This window comes from Gigantopelta aegis, unplaced genomic scaffold, assembly GCF_016097555.1.
Source record: "Gigantopelta aegis isolate Gae_Host unplaced genomic scaffold, Gae_host_genome ctg5373_pilon_pilon, whole genome shotgun sequence".
NCBI classification, from domain to species: domain Eukaryota; kingdom Metazoa; phylum Mollusca; class Gastropoda; order Neomphalida; family Peltospiridae; genus Gigantopelta; species Gigantopelta aegis.
In genome coordinates, this window is record NW_024534377.1 from 32,873 (window position 1) to 51,899 (window position 19,027).

The 19,027-nt window shown below is 34.2% G+C and overlaps 1 pseudogene; it reads right to left on the reverse strand.

Annotated features, from left to right (window-relative positions):
- Positions 1-1,462: 1,462 nt before the first annotated feature.
- On the reverse strand, positions 1,463-14,302 carry LOC121366347 (annotated as a pseudogene).
- Positions 14,303-19,027: the final 4,725 nt, after the last annotated feature.

The following is a 19,027-nucleotide window of genomic DNA, read 5'->3' on the forward strand; positions in this document are numbered from 1 at the left end:
TTTACTCGATAATGGGGCAGACCCAAACTTATCTACTAATAATTGGCTGGACACCTCTCATGATAGCTAGTCAATGGTCATGTTTGATGTTGTTCAAACCTTTCTACAGAGGAATGTTTCAACAAACACTCAAAACAATATTGGATCAACAGCAATTTTATCTTGCTAGTCAAATGGTCCCTTTTTCTGTTGTTTTTGCTTTACTTAGCAATGGGGCAGACCATAACCTTGCCAGGGATAATGGCACAACACCCCTTTATGATAGCCAGTGAGTGTGGTCATAATGATGTCGTTCAACTATTTATAGAAAAGAACATTGCACAAATGCCCCAAAAACGCTAATGGAGAAACAGCAATTTATCTTGCTAGCCAGAACGGTCACTCATCTGTTGTTTCTACTTTACTTAACAATGGTATAGACCCCAACCTAGCCGAAAAGATGGTTGGACACCACTTAATGATAGCTCGCCAGGGTGGTTATGATGATATTGTCCACCTCTTACTCGAGAGAAATGTTTCAATTAATACCCAAAATAACAATGGATCAACTGCAATTTTAATTCTAGTCAGAATGGTCATTCATCCATTATTTCTACCTTACTTACCAATGGAGCAGATCCTAACATAGCTTATAATGATACCTGGACCGTCAATGAACATGTTAGTCGTTTTTTCAAACCACAAATTAATATGTCAAGAACTATTGCTGATCTAGATCTCAGAAGATCAATTACTGGTTCCCTTGAATCAGGTTCTGTATCCAGTAGATTTGCATCAGTCGCTCATCTTTAGCAGATACTGACTCAAGGATTTTTGATTGACTTAGCAGTATATTGAAAGAATGAGAGATAAAAATAGGTGTCTAGAATTGGTTGACTGGACTATCAAATCAACTCACGTCTCTTTTTATTAGCTTGTTTATAATTATTTTTGTCTAAATTCAATTGTAAAAAGAATAGGTGTCCAACATTTAGCATAATATACACCTATAGCACCAATAACTTTGAGTGCTTTTCATTGTAGCATCCATACATACATACATATATACATTATATGTACTTTTGTAAGGGTGGTAATGGTTGAAAACATCAGTCATTTGAGTAAAAGCTCAGCAACAAACTCCAAATGCAACTAAGGCCACAGATATTCAGGATTGGTTTAGAAGACATTCCATGTACATGAACCACAAACTATACTTATAATTCAATAATACTATCATATAATAGACAAACACACACAAATCTAATAATGTACGTGTAATATTATGAGGGCTAATCTTTAAACACAACACTAATACACCAAAATTAAGTATAAATTTAATAATAATCCCCCCCCCCCCCCCCCCCCCACCCCCGCCCCCAACAGCCCCTTTAATAACAGTAATAATTATTAGTCTAGGTCAGTATGAGTTATTGAACTTTCACTAAGATCCAGTGGAACATTGGGCCTCTCTTCAATATATCTAATCCTCCTTCTGTTGGGTCTGGAACAGACTGGAACTCTTCACCTGCTTCAGGTGGACTCTTTTCAGTAGTAGTAGAGTGGTCAAAACTAATTCGGCTTCAGTACCCTGAGCTTCAAACTGTGGAATCTCTTCAGACTCCTAAAATAAACAACAACAAATGATGTTGACATGTACACATACAAAGGAACAGTGCTCTACTAACTTCTAGAGGAAATAGTTTCTCTGGCTCTATGTATTGTCATCTTAGCACTATTTGATATCTCTCAAGAAAGTAACTACAAGAGAACATATAACAAATTGGTATGTACCACACACACAACACACACCTATTAGAGACTTCATTGATTGTGCTGGAGGTGACCATCCAGTGTAGGGATAAGAAGAAGTAGTATATTGTCTCTACATTGAAGTATCATGTATAATTTTATATTATCTCTTTTGTGTTGTCATTAGCACTACCAGTTGTAATTTTACTAACCCTCTCTAATTCTGTCTGTAACCCACTGTAAAGCAATATTGCCATGGGGTTTGTTTGAGGTGACGGATCATCATCAACATCATCAATCGTTGTGTCACTTATAAATGGACCCCTAAAAGAAAAGAATATATATGCAAACACTCTCTAGACAAGTCATATGAGTTATTACATGTTAATAATAACACCCCATGACTTAACAATGGTGGGCCAGCAAAGTGAGCACTTATGTTATTCATTAATACATTATAAGGTTACATTTACCTGTTACAAAGGTTAACGATAAATTTACCACATAATAAGCTCTCTTCTGATGAACAACATGAGTTTGTCCATGTTGTATCATCATCATCATACCATCAACTCTATCTTGCAAACCTAAAGTGTACAAGACATGAAATAAATAGGAATGTACAACAGATATTTACCAGGAACATGGCTCTCATCTCATAAACTGCCATGAGTCCTCCATAGAAGAAGATGATGTAAAAGATCAAGATAGGGTCGCATATCAAATGGTTGTACAGTAGAAAATCTGGAGATAGAAAATATTTATTAGTAAGTTTAGCATGTACAAGTGACTAAACAAACCTCCCTTACAAATCTGCTATTGCACACAGCAAAACTCCCAATTCTCCCAGGAACAAAACTGATGATAACCCTAATTTATACATTATGGAAATCATACACACTAACCCCAAGGAACGAAGAGTTTCATCAATAGGACTGTTATCTTCATGAGTTTCTTAACTAGGTTGTACTATTTTGAATCCTACTCATCAATATTGATTACTAATACAGAGGGAGAGAGAAGAAAAAGACAGCAGAAAAACTAACCTTGTTCTTTCATACAACCAATGCCGGAGGTCATTTGGGTAATTTCACACACACAGTTTCAGGATCAGCATAAGGCATTAGGGGAGAGGATCAGTACCCTGGATATATAAAATATATATACCAGTAGCACATTAACTAGGCAGGCCTCATACTCTTTAGAACTTTCTCTGAACAACAGATACATCACAACAACGTACTAAAATACCCACTACAGATGATAGGTCGAGATATGTCCAGCATAACTGTGACCTCAGTGCTGGACCTGTCCCTCATCTAATGCTACAGCTATGAATTGAGCAGGCACTCCTAGTTTAAGTAATTGTTGTCGCTGGGAGAAGAATCAGATGAAGATAACAATACCACATAATACTTATACTCTTAACTTCAAAAGCTCCTTTATGTGCATAGGAGCCCAGAATACTTGAAAATATTGGTGTAGATGACGACTATTATAATCATATTTCTTTCTTTTTAGTAGACGTAAAAGTTTGATGTAAAGCTATTTCACTAAATAGATTTTGAGATACCAGCTACAATAGAACAGATATGTAGTCATTAATTAGTAATAATATATCTACTGTAGACTTACCTATACCAGCATTGGTATATGTGGACTTCAAAATGCTGCTCATCTTTATTTGTAAGTGTGTGACAGAGATATTGTACCGAATTTAGCAACAAATATTACGTAACTACAGAGAAAGAGAGAGAGAGAAGAGAGATTCAGTCATGCTATATTCTTCTCACTACTTACCTCTGTAAAGGTTGGACACTCAAGTACTGTAAGCACAGAACCTCTCCTTAGTTTCAGAAACACTTCTTCACAAAACCATCGTCTAATTCTAGCAACTGTAGAACAGGTATGGTTTTAGGGCTTCAACCATTCATTAGCTGAACCCCTAAGAAGAGAACCTAAATTCATATATTGAACTAAATCATAGTTTTCACAATTCACAAAGTGACGTTTACTCAATGTACATGGATGGATCAGTACTGGGCAAAATACCTTAGAGTTTTTCCTTGGTATGGAACCCACTATGAAACAAAATTTGGTCAACTAGTTGGACACAGAGCATTCCCAGTTTTTCAAAGGCCTCCTAAAATAAAGTATAATATATTCCAATAGAACAGTAGACAAATTACCACCAGTTGTCGCATCATCAGGTTTGTTTTTTTTTTGGTTTGGTTTTTTTTTTTTTATTTTTTTTTTTTTTGTATACTTTTTTTTTTTTTTAAAAAAATCTGTGTTTTTAGCAAAGTTGTAGTTCATAATTAATATTGTGTTTTCATAAATTGAAATAAGGATAACTAAATGAGCGAGGTGTGAAGATATTCCAAGTTCTCTGTCGTTGAACCATTTTCATAATAGGACCGGGAACACAGGATTGAACTAGTTTGCTAGAAAACATATAACACTAAGTTATCAATAAAGACAGTGTGATCTTACTGTTTCATTAATAGACAACCGTCAGTACCAATTCTGTCCATAGAAACAACAAATAGCACTCACTCCACCCATCTTTTTCTGCCGTCTTGCATGACTTCTAACATAAACAAGATTACTGATATATATACATAACAATGTCTGACTTTACTTCTTGAGAAACGGATCATACACTTCTCCTTATACTCTCCTCCAAATGTCTGACTAGAAATGGGTTGTCTTAAATTCCTAAGGAAGATAGTACTAATTAATGTAATAATGAGAGGGTCTACCTCTTCTTCATCCATTTTTAGCCTCAGACACTTCACCATCATCAAATTTGAACCATTTAGGGACCTGTGATCCTGGGTGGTCTAAGGAAAATAAATAATTTAGTTCACAGACCATACCAACAAAGTCTAAAATTGTATGCAATAGATTGTACTATATAGCACACTCCACTCCAATCCACATAGTATTATTACTTGACAAGTATAAAAGAATAACTAGTGTCCTCCGCTAGCCTGTCCACTGTGACTAATATACCACGTAGACGATTTTAAAAGTTGTTGTCATATGTTTTAGATGACATTTCTTTTTCTTTGTCTTCTTTCTTGTTTTCAGCTGAGTCGGTATTTCTTCACCTGTGTGTGTGTGACAGAGAGAGAGAGTAGCCAGCGACATAATACTCTTCACAGTAGTCTCTTTACCTTCAATTTTTGCTAGTCCTGCAGCAGTATAAGGGTTGTAAATCAAATTCTTTAGGGAATTCAAAATAATCATTAAACTTGACTGCCATCTCCCTAAATGAGAGGTCACATTAAAATATATAATTTATCAAATGTCATACCTCTCCCAGTCATAGTCAAATCTCTTTAATTGAATAACAAGTACTTGAGGTAAGTTTTTGATACACATTCGTTTTAACAGTATCAACCTAATAAGAGATAATGTAGTAACTATATATTTATTTGATATGCCACACCTTCTTGTTACATGTTTCACAATGATAAGCATTAGCTCCCTCCAAGAGGTCACCTTTGACATAGGCATCAAGGGACTCAAATAAAATTATGATGAGACGAATGTCAACATTAATAGCTGTGAATGGTTTCTTCACGAGAAAATCTAAATAACAACATATATACTAAAGTAATTCATAACACTGTATTGTTGTACCTGTGAGGACAACCTTTACAGATCTTCTGATCAGCAAATGATCCTCCAAACACTTTGCTCAGGCTGCTGGGGCTCCATATAGTTTTTAATCCTTCATCCCCACACTGTCTACTAATGTGTTAAAGAATTCAAAAGCATCATGCTGTCCCTTAAGTTCACTTTTTGCCCTTCAAGTCTGAATGCATTATGAGATAATATGAAATAAGGTTAGGTCTGGTAGTTACCTAAAATCTCTCTCCAAAATCCTTTGGGAATATGGAACTGAACTTTGCCTTCTAACAAATGACCAAATATGGACTGCATTTGCATCAATACTTTACGATTTGTCTCTTTACGATCATTAGCGGTAGAGGATGGAGATACGCTATCATCAGATTCCTGGAAGAGAAAAATTTAACATTTCAAACTCCAAGATGACAGACATATTTAAATAAAAATAGTCACCTTTGTCTTTTTCTACTGATTGTTTTTTCTACTTCTTGTTCATTTTTACAAGCCATTCAGCTGTTCTATTACAGACAGTACTCCATTTCTTACTGGGGTTATTTGATACAACTAAAAAGGAGGAGCTAGCATCAGACACATGTCAGTATGTTCTATTCTAACTTGTTGTAGAACAGCATTCATATAACAAGTTGCTCCACATTCTTTAATCCTACATATCCCCTAGCAGGACGAGCACCAACTGAGGAAAAATTCCCACTCAATTAATGGCTGTCATCATCTAATTTGTTAACAGATAATGTATGTGTGTTAATATTTATATTGACTTACCTGAATAAAACAGGTCAACTAGTAAACCACTTAACACCTGAATATTTTGTAATGATCCAACACAAAGAGCATTTAATAATTTGTATGCAGCTAATATACTGTCAGTAGTACTGCATATTCCAGATGCTAACTGCTCATTATACTCCAAATCTATTCCAGTTATTAATATATATTCTATTAAATGTCACAATATACCAGGTTGGACTTTGATTTGCTTCATTAGTCTTGATGCTGGAAGAGGAAATCATTTATAAGTTTCTAAAAGGACTCTTAATAATCATAAACAGTGGTAATCATTTATTTACTGGTATCAGTTCCATTCCTCCAGGTTTACTGCCAAAAGTATATCTCTCATCAATAGATAGAAATGCTAACAGTTCTACAATCAATGTCAGACGGCCTTCCAATAGTGGACCTTCTACACACACAGTCTGAGTGAATAAACACTTCTCCTAAAGAAATACAAAAACAAAATATTTATAATACTGATTATGATTTTTGTCATCTCAGTGATAACTATATTGCAAACTTACTCTAACTTCCTGCAACCATTTTAGTTCACTGTCTAGTAACTTTCTAATACCTTCTACAGAAATACACGATGAATATTAGCATGATTGATGAGTCTTGAGGGGAACAAAGAAGAATAATGTACAATACATACATTGTAATACATACCTAGCTAATAGTCTGAAGAATTCGTTAGATGTGGAAGGATGCTCACTGACAATGGTCCTATATATGAACATAGACCATTATAATAAATAAAGACACACCACACCACACACACACACACACACACACACACACACACACACACACACACACACACACACACACACCACCTCTAAAGCATTAAACATTAATTTGATTGAGTTCACTAGTACTACAACAAAGTCAGTACAGCATTTGGTGATGGCATGAAAAACCTGATCTTGAGCTGACACTCTGATTAACCTAGAAACACAATATTATACATGTAATATAATATAGATTTACCTGTTCCTTGTTAACAAGACTATATCTATCAAGAAAGGTTTCCAATGTTGCGTCTTATAAAGTGTATCCATAATTGTTGGTGAAACAGCCATTGCTAATGACATTGATTCCAGACCTTCTCTTGCCACTGGACATCTTCCGTTTCAAGAGATACTTGAGATCTCAACTAAGAACAAAGTACACATGTAATATGTAGCTAATGAACAATATAGGGAGAGTGTCTACCTTTTCAAATTCAGTATGAATATTCTCTGGATTTAGCATCAGTGATATATCTCCTACTGCACTAGACCATATTAACATTTGTAGACAATGTACTAGTTTGATGTCTGGTAAAGGAGCTGCAAGCTAAAGATTATATCAATAGCTTACGACAACATTATAATAACTGGTTACTTTGGAAGTCAAAGTTTTTAGCAATAACAGTGGCAGCACCTTTAAGACGATGTTCAACAGCTGGTACAATAGTGTTCATAGCATCTTGAACGTGACAAGCAGCTTTGTGTCTCTGGCCATTCACTGCCCCTAAAATTACCATTTGTAATAGATATAATTATATATTGCCATTATAGAATACCTGGATCAGACTTAATTTCCTGTGAAACTGTGATAATAAAGGAGTAAGCTTGAGCGACCAGAAGCAACTTCAACACCTTCAAACTTGTCAAAAGGGCTGACCTATAGAAGATCGCAAGTCAATAAATATTTATAATACACAGGTTTAACAGACCTCTTAAGATTATTGTCACCATCAGCTAAAAAGGCTTTGTGATGATACAATGTTAAAGAGAAGTTTTAGACCCCCCACATATAATAAAATTATTTTGAAATTCATTACTCTCAGTGTCTCTCATGTCTACAGATGGCATTAACATTGAGTGAATGATCTAAGATAGAGAGAATACACAAGAATATCTATTAATATATGTATCTACTCTATTATATTACCTCAAGTGTGTAGACAGTTCTAGAACAGCTCTTTGATAGGACAAATTTCTGTAAAGCACTGTATGCCTCATTAGGTTCTAATTGAGCTTTCTCTCGACAAAAGTCTAAAGTCTCGCTCAACAGTTTAATACCTGTAAGAAAAGAATGTATGAATATTCAATACCCACACCCACTGATACGCCTACCTGTAGGAAGTAGTTTGAGTAGATTCCTGACATTATCTCTTAGTTGTATGAGATTGCCTTCAACAGCAAAATCACACAAACGAAGAAGAAATGACATGTAAGTATCGTGACCAGCCATTAGCTACAGAAAAGAATCATGATATTGGGCTATATCAAACACTAAATGTGTCTTACTACTATATTATATGCATGCCTACTTCAGGAACATACCACAGATGGTAGACATTTCTCAGTATCAAGATTAGGTCCTTCAGCATGTCCTCCCACAGATCCTTCACTGGAGTCAGTGGAATTATCAGAGGATTGCATACTGGTCTCACTAATGTTACTGTACGTGTTGAACACGTACAGTCACAACCTACATTGAAAACACATGATTGTTATAAAGGCATTACTAGTTAGAGAGAATTACATACTGTTTTGTCTCTTAGTGGTACACTTGCTGTCATAATATAACGATGATTCTCAGTTTTTTCTCAAAATCTCATTTCCAACAGATAGCTCTAACTTTGAAGAGTCTTGGACCAAGTCTAAAGAAAATGTAGTCAACAAAATGTGTGTTTTCTACTTCTCACTTTTTAGCAAGATGTCTCCGAAGTGCAGCAATAGTCTCATTGCTGTGCGTCCATAATTCAAAGTCCTCTGGTTTGTGGGTTGTTTAGAGGTATGTATCGAAATGTCAAAGAAAATGGTTTTTTCCCCAATGACCTCTGAAATAAGCATAACAATAGTAAATACATTTTAAGACATCTTACTTTCCATGAGGTGGTATAGCTCTCTCTTCCATGTGCTCACCATCACATTCAGCAATATATTCAATTAATAATTTAAGACATCGTACTAGTTTATTAACCTACAGTATAAAAGTTTCTATCAAAGCCAATCCATTTAATTCCAGTCAACAATATAATGTATCACCCTTCTCATCTCCCACAGCCTACACTACTATATTCATATATATGATATACCTCAGTGTTATAAGCAGCTTGTATTTCAGGAGATTCTTGCTGGACTTCTCCAGGTTGATATTGTAATAATGCTTTAAAAATTAAATCCATTCTTTGCATACATACTGACATGAATTCTTGATGAATCTATTGCCATTATATGACATGATAATAATATGCTCTTATATTGTACCTGTTCCTGAGGTAACTTTGTGCTTAAGTTAGTAAAGATATCTTTCATTAGTTCAATTGGTTTGTGTACAATACTTTCGGGAGTTTGGAGTATACAATCCCATAAATAATCCAGTCCTGGAGAACAACCACAATATAATTAGTACCTTGTAATTAGAGGGTATTTATTACCAATTAATTCGATGCTCTCTGTAATAAACTTGTTCTATTTCCATTTTGACAGTCGATGATGATTTAAGTTACCATTCTAAAGAAACGATCAAAGCATCTAAACCCATTGTCTGTTAAAGCTGAGGGAGTTTAGTCCTAAGATATTCTCTGTAAACAGACGTCGAGCTTTTCTGGTTCAATATCAGGTTCATCCCACATAGCCAGCTAAAGAATGATAATATTCAATGAAATATAGAATATGAATAAATAAAATTAAGTTATTAATAATGAATTATGAGCAATGAATGCCGTTATACCTTAGCAAACCATTTGAAGCAGCATCTCTGTCAGAAGAGAAAGCAGATTTTATTGCTAAACTCTCCCATATCTATACATATAATGAACACAGTTAGCAAATAAAGAACGTATTTACCAGTAATGCTTGGTTATGTCCTAACCAAAGTTGTCCATCTTTAAGTGCAAATCTATCAGATATATCAAACATATTAATGCAAAGATTAGTGCTTAGTCTCACCTGAGAAAATCAAGTCTTATTTGACATTGTTGAGAATGGTTAAATCGTCCATCAATACAAAGTGCCTCAGGATCCAAATCAGGATTTACTGCACACCAGATATCATTGTAAATATCATACAATAGTACATGTACAATGGAAACACACATATACGTATGTATATGTGTATGTATGTATATGTACATGCATGAATAGGGATAGTACCTTCTTTTTGTTTTCGAACAGCTTGCATATAGTTATATAAGTTAGTACATATGTGAGACAAGAGGTGATAGTTATGATCTAAATGACTAATGATCTCATTACGATAATAGAAGCGTGTAGTTGGATGATGTACAGCGGTATAATTCACTGGTGACTAAAGAGATATGAATTACTATCAAATGTATTGTCATGTCTTACTTCAATATAAAGTAAACAGATCTCTCTCATTTGTTTAAGAGCAGGATGACCCATTTTCCTTCATTGACTTCATCTACACATTTCTGAAGCCAAAGTAACTTTTGAGATTCACGATCCTATACAAATAAAGGACAGTATGATAATCTAGTTACATGATATATAATGTTAACAAAATTATTGTAATAGATAGTACAGTGAGAGTGCAGAACCTGTGAACATGAGTAGTCCCCAATTTTGATATGTGCGTTCAAAGCATGTTTCCATTGTATCTAGTGGACAGTCGTCTCGATGAGCTAAGTTCCATAAAAGTTCTAAAACCTTCCCAGCCATAATGCCTTCTTTATCATCCTCGGCAAGATGGCGAATAAATTCCAATAATTCATCTCGCTGCTTTTTACTAGATCCAACCCAGCTCCTTTGAAAGCAACCAAACAAGTGGTCTAACTGGTCTGGTGAAAAATCCCAGCAAGTTTGACAAGTAAGTCATGAATATTCTTCACAATAGCTTCATGTTTCCCATCCTGAATACATAAAGAATATCAAATACACATACTAGTATTGAATTTCAATGTCATAGCAACAAGATTTAACAACAAGAGCTCTATTGCTCATCAAACCACAGTAATCTCATGACAAACTCTTTTTTCCAATAATCATTATACTTAACATTATACTTAAGTAATCTAGGTACATTAGCTTACCTGACATCCCCAGATTCTGTCCAAATCTTCAAGAGTCAATACCTTCTCTTTGATACAGAACCTCACCAGTCGATCTAGCTTCTCAACATACTACATGATAGTACCAACAGTTAATACAAGATACAACTTTATAGTGTGTCTAGTATACAAGTGAGTAATTGTGATGACATGAACACAATTTTTTAATGTACATAAACATACTGTTTACTTGTTACCTGTGGTTGATGAAGATTGTCTCTGAAGACAATAGCAAGGACATTGTTCTTTAATCCATTCCTGTAGATGTTAGAATTCAGTCATTGAAATATCATTATATTGTGTATTAATTCTTACAGCAATTCTGTCAGCTGCTAGTTGTTCCTCATCAGCAGCAGTGCGGAAATGAGGATGATATGTAATTGTAGGAACAATCTTGTTAATCTAAAGAAACACTCATATAATAGATAGCATTACACTTCATGATTGAATTTATTGTATATTCCATTATATGTATTTATATTGACATTAGCAAAAAAAAGGAAAATTTATTTTGGATGATCTGCAATGTTTATCTCCCACACACATAACTAATACATTACTTTCTTTAAAAGAATTTCAATTAACTCATCAATCATTGTTTTAGAAGCAATTTGCTGACATTTCTTTTTACCATTAATTCCACTGGTACATTACCTCATTGAGAGCATTCATTTTTCCATTGAAACTAGAAATTTGGAGTAGCCTTAGAATCATTTTAAGTCTGAAAGTCTCAATATCTTCACGTCCAGGTATCCTTCGACACAAGTGACGAAGACTCTACACAGCAAACGATAATATCTGTAATTCTTCTTGGTTCTTTACCTTCATTATAGAAGAGAATGTTTCACTTCTAGAGTCAGTAGCAGCATCTCTTTTTAATAAATCATCATTTAGACCATTAAGAAAAGCTATTGACTTGTCCTATACAGATATACAACATTACCATGAAAATATACAAAGGACGAACATATGATAACTTACCACAACTGGAACAATGCATTCCTCATAGACACGATCCGTGAGGAAATTACAACAGTAGCCAAATGGTCTAAGGAACAGTGTTCACTAAAATTGTGAGCTGGAGGTTTAACAAACTAACTTTAATATATAAGAAGACTGGTACAGACAAGTCTCCCTTTTCACAAACACGTCTATAAAGACGATCAAAACCACCTAGTTCGCCAAACAGGTTTATCAAGTCAACTATCGACCCTGAAGAGATACAACAATAATTATAATAATATAACTAACAAAGTAGACCTTGATATTATTTTCATAACAGTCTCAATAGTCTTGCATATAATGTTATTGATATCTATACCCTATACAAGAGAGATAAATAAAAGTATCTAGAACATCTCTTTACCTGTACACATGTAACAGATACTTCTGGTCCATTATAGACATTCCATCTGTACAAGGAGAGAGACTATTAGTAGACTACTGTACATCAATGATATCATAGTTACATCACACATAGACTTTAATTATTGAAGAGTATGGCTTAATCTAATAATTCATTTGGTCTTCAAATTAGTTAATTTATACTTCAATAATTAGGAAAATATTTCCCAACACAATAATAACATTGAAACTTAATTGTGAATGAAGATCAGTACATTTAAATGTCACAACAGTATTTTAAACTCACTTGCAAGAGGGGTTAAAAAGAATAGATAAGAGGTCTAGAAGAACAAAACAGTCGTCCTCCATTTTAAGGACACATAACTCAACAAGAAACGAGAATTATTATAAATATCAAGCTACAAAAATTAATTGACATCATCATTATCATCGTTATGACATCTAGTCAAACCTGAATATCTGGTTTCCAAGTATTAACGGCATCATCAGTTAGAATACGAGTAAAAGATGTTGTTAAACCTTCTTTATAAAACCTCTGACAGGGCTACATTCATGATCTCGGCCTAACAAGAAATAACAGATACATCCGCAATCTAAAATCAATATTCAATCCTATCACAATGGTACATTTCAGTTTGAGTATTATACAAACTGTCAATACCTCCTAAGTCCATGTAGTATAAAATGACAACTCTTGGTAGGACATTAGTATCATATAATACTTTAATAAAGTCCTTGTCATAAAAAATCTTAGCTAGTGTTTTAAAGTTAGAACTTTCTTTAATTTCAATACATACATATATGTAATATATGTAAAGACTTTATTGTACTGTGATTATGAGATGTTTACCTTCATTAGATAGTCTGATAGCAGCTCTGATTAACATTTCTAATTCATCCTTTGGACGAACAGGAACCACCCATTTTGGACGACCTAATTGTTCATCAAGACGAGCTAACAGAGTTAATGGAAAATCTTCATCTGGTGGTTGTTTATCTGCTGGTTTCTGGACAGTATCTTTCTCACCTAATATACAATAAAGTCAGTAAGTAATCAAAATATCCTATATTAAATGGTATGTGTATATACATATATATATATATATATATTGGAATATATAAATTCATTCTGTGACATCAAACAATACCATAAAGTACTTGATATCAACAATAAACTACATCACCTACTTAGAAGGGATTCATCTAGAAAGTCATTCAGGAGGAGGTAAATTATTGGAGTAAAGCTGAATAAGGGGGCAATGGGTTTTAGATTCTAATTTATTTCCAAGGAGGCAAATGCCTCTCCTGCGCCCCCTAAGTGAAATTCTGCCTAGAGTCTATGCAATAACAAATTACTAAATGGCTAGATGTCTCTTGTAAGATCATTTCCTCTTTGGGTACCCTTTAGGTACCATTAATCTCCTATTGTGGGTGTGGCCTAAAATTCATCAATAAAGGGACTGTAATCTATTTTGACGTTAACAGTTTTTTCTTTGTTTTCTAGTAATATAATTATGTGAAAAGGTTGGCATAATAGTATCTGAGATATTTACCTTTTGTTTCATGTTCTCCTTTCTCCATTTCATCACTAACTACAGACTCTACATCTAGAATTAATGGAGGAGGACCATCGTCTTGAGTGTTGTCAAGAAGAGCCCGATTATCAGACTCCTCTGAATTTTGTTGATTTTGTGTTTCAACAGACATAACAATAAATTAAAACTACTTGAGGAGTAAAACGGCCACTTGCATACAAGACAATCTTGTGTCCAGTGGGACTGACACACCTGCGTGTGTGTAAGTGCAAAAGGAATTTAATGTGTACTGAAAAAGGAGACAATTATTTTAGTAATAAAATTGAACTCTTTAGACTTAAGATTATACTATGTTTATACATCCACAAAACATTTTATTTATCACAGATTTAACCATATGCTCTAATAATTCCATGCCCTGGTCCCACCCCTCTAACAAATATCGATATTTTTTCTCCGTCGTATTTGGTTGTATTTACTTTTCACACAAATTATTAAGATACTTAGACGTTCAATATTCTGCTGTATCCTTTATCTTACCTTCTCGTGGCTAGGAGGAACAGTAGTTTTGAGTTTTATTCAAACATCAGTTCCGCCATATGAAATGTGGTACTCGGGCTCGATTGCACTACGTCATCTAGCGCTAACTCCGGATATGTACGTATACTTTATATATATTTTATAGTAGATAATTATAATTATTATACAATTACTAATTTGCTGAACAGAGTCATGGTGTAATAACTACCGTCTCAACCATTAAACTAATTTTGTGGACAATCTTTATACAAGCAAAACAAAATTTTCATTTCCTCAATCAATATTGCTGATTGAGTCTAGCCACGCCCCAAACTAATTAAGCTTTTCTTTAAGAGTGAGATGGATAGTGGTGTTTATGGTTGGATTCGGAATCGTCAAACTGAACCAGACAAATCTACCAATATTGTGACCACATTCAAAGGTAATACTAATAATTGATGATCATAATAACTATAAACTCAACAAGTCACAACATATTCTAATAAATTGTTATTTTCTATCTGTGGCTATAACTACAATGTAGTAATCTAAAATTTGTTTACTTCTATACTTTTAGAAATATAGTGTGGTAATATTCATTATTATAGCATGTTTAAAGCACCTTTATTATTACATTAGGGGTGGAGTTTCATTATAATATGTGTTTTATATAACTACTCATATTATGATAGTGTTTGTATTAGGTTCTCATTATTTGACACAAAGACTTGCCAACTCGGCAATATTGACTGGCCATAATGGATGTGTAAGTGATAACTATTATATCTCGTAGTCTTGTCTTTAGTGAATAATATCACATGTACTTGTAATTTGAAAATAATTATTTCAATCAAATAATGTATATTATCAGGTCAATACTGTGTCATGGAGCAGAGATGGAACTTACCTTCTCTCTGGTTCTGATGATTGCCATTTGAATGTTTACAATTCAGTGAAAAGACAGTTTTTGTGTTGTTAATAACTAGTTTCTAACATCAACTTATCAACATATCTTGTTCTCTTTTGTAGTTGTTGTTTTTCTAAACATTCTTCTCATCGTTCTAATATATTTAGTGCAAAATTTTTACCTTTTACTTGTGATTTCAAAGTAAGATATGTAATGACATAATGTAATATATAGTATTATTGACTATTATTTTATACTGCCACGTACTGGACTAGACTAATACTGTATAATAGTATAGTTGTTTACATAAGCCCTATTGTTGATAATAGTAATCTACTCTTATAATATCTAAGTCACAAAGTCAGATCTCTGGTTACCAATTTAATAAGTTCAGTTTTACCTAAGTAATGGGACTGCTCCTCACTATTGTATGAAAAATAATGTATTTCTGTTTTGTTTCAGTGTGTGTCTTGTGCAGGTTTAGGATCTGTTGAATTTTCAGAATTTACTACATCAGGTGATTATCTTCCACACATATTTAACTGTCAGACATCTATAACATATCAGGTTAGTTTGGTATAACTAAATATTTGATGACATTTATATATATCACTGTAGGTAGCAACCACTCCTTTTGATCCTAATGAGTTCTTTACTTGTGAAGAGAGAGGATTAGTCAGGTTGTATGACTTACGAGCTAAATCATCATGTTCTTGTGAAGGGTGTCAGAAGGTAAGAGTAATGATATGTGTAGTGAGTTTACTGCTAATAGCATGAATACATCAATAATGCCATCACATAATGAGTAAATACTATATTTAGATCAAAGTATTTATAATGCTAAAATTGAGGTTGTGGGTAAGACTCATACATGAACGTCATTCAAACGTTGCTTCAACTTCATATTTAAAACAGCTGTTCTGTCTTAAGATAGTGTTTGTTGTGCTCTCATTGCCTTTAAGAGGAACTTAGCCTACAAGAGAACTTAGCCTATAAGAGGAACTTAGCCTACAAGAGGAACTTAGCCTACAAGAGGAACTTAGCCTATAAGAGGAACTTAGCCTACAAGAGGAACTTAGCCTGTAAGAGGAACTATTTGTAACTTTACATCACCAATGTACTGTAAGTCATGTGCCTATTTTATTTCAGTCTATTCTAAATATAGTAACATAACTCCTGAAAGCTCAGTTTAATCAATTGTGTGAGAGTTTCACACTCGTTTCTATCTTTCTCATTATCTGCTCCTGACTATAGTCTGTTTGTTTTCATCTTCTTCCATTTTCTGTGTTAGAAAGCTATAGTTTTCTACCAGCAAATTGAGTATAACTATTGCCTTGTTCGGTGTTCTTGAGATTCTGACATTGTAACAGACACTCTAAAATAAATGAATTTCTAATATTTCTAATTTATTCTAAATTATTTGTATCCATTTCCTAACAGGATTTGCTCTACAGTTTCCCATGTGGAGTAACCAGTTTATCGGTACATCCCCTTTATCCAAACTATGTTGCTCTCGCATTAGGAGATGGTACCACTTGTCTCATGGACAGAAGAGTAACAGGTCCTAGTCCAACAGTTGGTACTTTAACTCCACACAACTTGCCTCTAGAGCTTGTTATGTACGATACAAACCAGACAACATGAAAGTAAAACCATTTAAAATTACTTGTGTCCAGTTCAATGAGACAGGCTCTGAATTGTTGGTCAGTTACAGTGAAGACTACTTGTAGTTTGTTCAACAGTGTATTATTGGGATGTAGTGCATCACAAGGACAAGTACAAACTAGAACATCTCTAGCAACGGGTATGACATACAAAGAAAGGAGTAAAGGCACGCAGAAAAATATTGAGCAGAAACACAAAACTGGTGAACAAGGAGGAGATAACAGTAATAAATTTACACCTCCTATGAAGAGATTACGTTTGAGAGGTGACTGGTCAGACACTGTCCCTGAAGCTCGTCCCGAAGGTGATCGTGAAATGAATAATAGTATTTTATGAATAGAATGTCTCATTTCTTTTCTCGATTGATTAATGAGCCATCTACATCACCTGAAGAAGAGAATGAATCTGAAGATAGCCCTTCACCAACAAATTCATTTCAGCTTTTCTCTGACTCTGAAGAAGATTCTAATCCTAGAACTCCAACATCTTCATTGACATCTGCAATGGCCTTATGTTCAACACAGTCACTATCTAACGTAAATGAACAACAAGATAATGAACAAATTTAGAAGATAGTGAGACTATAGGTAATAGTCAACCAGTGCCAGTCTTTCTGAACACAATACTGATCATCAAATACAACAGAGAAATGACTTACTACTATTTTGTGAAGATTCACAATCCACTACAGTTAATGAAGTACCACCAACAGATGGACTTGAGACTCAAAACAGTAACAACAGTACAGTACTTTTTAAAGTTACTTCATATTCTTCAAGTACTGACAGTCATCATGTTTGAACAAAATACAAGTTAACTGATCACCAGACATTATCAGATGATGTTCCAACAATGGCAACTGTAGACACTGATATGGCAACAGGGTCTTCTTCGTACATTAATGACACACAGGCAATACCAATAGGACTGGCTGACCACATAGTACCAGTAATACAGATAGTAGAAGGAGAGAGTGACAGTGATGATATTGAATCAATAGGAGGTGATGAGTTTGAAGATGAAACTGCTGAACAACTTCAAACTCAGTATAATGATATGTTCATTTCAAATCCTGTTATGATATATCAAGGCCATCGTAATGCTCGAACTATGGTGAGTATTGGTTTATATTATTGTTACCCAAATGTGGTCATGTATCTGCATGGACTTAAAATGTGTCTTTCTTTGTTTTTTAGATCAAACAAGCCAATTTTTGGGGCAATAATTTTATTCTTTGTGGCAGTGATTGTGGGCGTGTCTTTATTTGGGATAAGTGGACAGGAGAAGTGGTGAATGTACTCGTTGGTGACTCACATGTTGTGAACTGTGTTCAACCACACCCCTACGCCTGTGGTAAATTATTGAATCACACTGTTTCACTAATAATGACTTTATTATCATAGTTCTAGCAACAAGTGGTATTGACTATGATATCAAACTATGGGAACCTATTGCTAAAGAGGCCTGCAATCTTCATGATCTCAAAAACATAATGGAACGTAATGATCTCATGTTACAAGAGAGTAGGAACACAATTACAGTCCCTTCATCATTTATATTACATGTGCTGTCATATCTCAATAGAAGAAGAAGAAGTGAGTATATTAAAGATATCATAATAATAATCATCATTGCCACAATAGGTTGCATGCTATAGTGTGCCTTGTTTAAATGCAATATTACTATGCATTAAGTAATAAGTTAACATAATTGTTGTCAGTAATGGCCATTTCTTGTTTTCCAGTGCAAAGTGAGGAAGGTGCTGATGAGAAGTCCTCCAGTTTGATGAAGACTCGCCATAATATC